The sequence below is a fragment of the Pteropus medius genome, unplaced genomic scaffold (assembly GCF_902729225.1).
Source record: "Pteropus medius unplaced genomic scaffold, Ma_sr-lr_union100, whole genome shotgun sequence".
Lineage (NCBI taxonomy): Eukaryota > Metazoa > Chordata > Mammalia > Chiroptera > Pteropodidae > Pteropus > Pteropus medius.
The window spans coordinates 2,058,682-2,060,370 of record NW_024352784.1 but is presented as its reverse complement, the minus strand read 5'-3'; positions in this window follow the sequence as shown (position 1 = coordinate 2,060,370).

Here is a 1,689-nt window from a genome sequence, read left to right as displayed (position 1 = left end):
CAAGGACCTTGGACTTAAAGAGGATTTTATGAATTTGACCTCAAAGGCAAGGGAAGTAAAAGCAAAAATAAATGAATGAGACTACATCAAACTAAAAAGCTTCTACACAATAAAAGCAACCATCAACAATGTAAAGAGTCAACCATCTGAATGGAAAAATATATTTGCAAGCAATGCCTCTGATAAGGCCCTAATATCCAAAATATACAAAGAACTCATATGCTTCAATATCAACAAACAAGCAAACAATTCAATTAAAAAATGGACAGGGGACCTGAACTGACACTTCTCCCTAGATGACATACAAATGGCCAACAAATATTTGAAAAGATGCTCAACATTGCTAGCTATTAAGGAAATGCAAATCAAAACCACAATGAGATACCATCTCACACCTATTAGAATAGCTATAATCAACAGGACAAGTAATAACAAATGTTGGAGAGGATGTGGAGAAAAAGGAACTCTCATACACTGCTGGTGGGACTGCAAATTGGTACAGCCACTATGGAAAACAGTATAAAGGTTCCTCAAAAAACTATATTGATCTACCACATGATCCAGCAATTCCTCTACTGAGTATTTATCCCAGAGACGTGAAAACTCATATTAGAAAAGATATTTGCTCACTGATGTTCATAGCAGCATTATTCACAGTGGCCAGGACATGAAAGCCACCAAAGTGTCCTACAATAGATGATTGGCTAAAGAAGGTGTGGTATATATATACAATGGAATATTACTCAGCCATAAGAAGAGATGAAATATTGCCATTTGCGACAACATGGATGGACTTCAAGATAACCTAGCTAAATGAAATAAACCAGATAGAAAATGTTGAAAACTACATGATATCGCTTATATGTGGAATATAATCCTAAAAGCAACAAATGAACAGAAAAAACAGAGATTCATGGACATGGACAATAGAATAGTTATTACCAGAGATTAGAGGAGAGGAGGAAGAAAGGAGGTAGATCAGGCAAAAGGGGTCAAATATGTGGTGATAGAAAGAAATCTAACTATGGGAGGGGAATGCACAATGCAATATATATGCCTTACTGTTAAATTGTACACCTGAAACTTACTGGATTTTGTTAACCAATGTCACCATAAAATGAATGAGTGAATGAATGAATGATTGCATGAATAAATAAAGTGCTAAGAGCATAATTCTCATGCTGTGTTCTTAGCACACATAAACAACCTCTCACCCCCCACACAAAAGAATACAAGAAAGTTTTTGGAGGTGATGGATATGGTTAGTATCTTGAGTGTGGTGATGGTATCACAGGTGTTCGCATATGTCCAAACTCACCAAAATGTATATATTAAACATGTATAAACTTTTGTATGTCAATTATACTTTAACAGAGCTTAAAATATTTAGATTTAATGGCTGAAAACAAATATTTATATTGTCACAGTTTATGTGTTCAAAAATATGGGCATGACTGAGCTGGATGCATCTAACTCAGGGTCCTTCACAAGGCTGCAGTCAAAGTGTTGTCCAGGGCTACAGTCATCTCAAGGCTCATCTGAGAGATGATCCACCTCCAAGCACACTTGGCTGGCTGGTGGCAGGCAGCCCTCAGGTCCTCCTTAGCTGTTCAGAGAGACATCAGTTTCTTGCCACATGGGCATCTCCATCGGGCTTCTCAGAACATGAGAAGTTTGGCTTGATTCTCC